Source organism: Branchiostoma floridae, chromosome 5, assembly GCF_000003815.2.
Source record: "Branchiostoma floridae strain S238N-H82 chromosome 5, Bfl_VNyyK, whole genome shotgun sequence".
NCBI classification, from domain to species: Eukaryota; Metazoa; Chordata; class Leptocardii; order Amphioxiformes; family Branchiostomatidae; genus Branchiostoma; species Branchiostoma floridae.
The window spans coordinates 6346858-6348160 of record NC_049983.1 but is presented as its reverse complement, the minus strand read 5'-3'; positions in this window follow the sequence as shown (position 1 = coordinate 6348160).

Sequence of the window (1303 nt, the reverse complement as noted above, 5' to 3'; positions counted from 1 at the left end):
GTGTTTAAAGAAAGGCGCTTGCGCCTAAACAGAGCCCATATACTCAAGAATATCTCGAGAAGGAAGCATCCGAATATTTTGCGGTTTCCACCTTTCGATTCCTTGCTAAAGGACCTTTCCAACCATACCAAGTTTGCCAGGCCGGAACTTAAAGCCTAAGCTACAATCACGGCATTAAGTCACCCCCCTACCCGGTGCCGCGACAAGCGGTGTTTAAAGAAAGGCGCTTGCGGTTGCGCCTAAACAGAGCCCATATACTCAAGAATGTCTCGAGAAGGAAGCATCCGAATATTTTGCGGTTTCCACCTTTCGATTCCTTGCTAAGTTACCTTCCCAACCATACCACGTTTGCCAGGCCGGAACTTAAAGCCTATGCTACAATCGCGGCATTAAGTCACCCCCCTACCCGGTGCCGCGACAAGCGGTGTTTAAAGAAAGGTGCTTGCGGTTGCGCCTAAACAGAGCCCATATACTCAAGAATATCTCGAGAAGGAAGCATCCGAATATTTTGCGGTTTCCACCTTTTGATTCCTTGCTAAGGGACCTTTCCACCCATACCAAGTTTGGCAGGCCGGAACTTAAAGCCTAAGCTGCAATCGCGGCATTAAGTCACCCCCTTACCCGGTGCCGCGACAAGCGGTGTTTAAAGAAAGGCGCTTGCGGTTGCGCCTAAACAGAGCCCATATACTCAAGAATGTCTCGAGAAGGAAGCATCCGAATATTTTGCGGTTTCCGCCTTTCGATTCCTGGCTAAGGGACCTTTCCACCCATACCAAGTTTGTCAGGCCGGAACTTAAAGCCTAAGCTACAATCGCGGCATTAAGTCTCCCCCTAGCCGGTGCCGCGACAAGCGGTGTTTAAAGAAAGGCGCTTGCGCCTAAACAGAGCCCATATACTCAAGAATATCTCGAGAAGGAAGCATCCGAATATTTTGCGGTTTCCACCTTTCGATTCCTTGCTAAAGGACCTTTCCAACCATACCAAGTTTGCTAGGCCGGAACTTAAAGCCTAAGCTAAAATCGCGGCATTAACTCACCCCCCTACCCGGTGCCGCGACAAGCGGTGTTTAAAGAAAGGCGCTTGCGGTTGCGGCTAAACAGAGCCCATATACTCAAGAACATCTCGAGAAGGAAGCATCAGAATATTTTGCGGTTTCCACCTTTCGATTTCTTGCTAAAGGACCTTTCCAACCATACTAAGTTTGCTAGGCCGGAACTTAAAGCCGAAGCTACAATCACGGCATTAAGTCACCCCCCTACCCGGTGCCGCGACAAGCGGTGCTAAAGAAAGGCGCTTGCGGTTG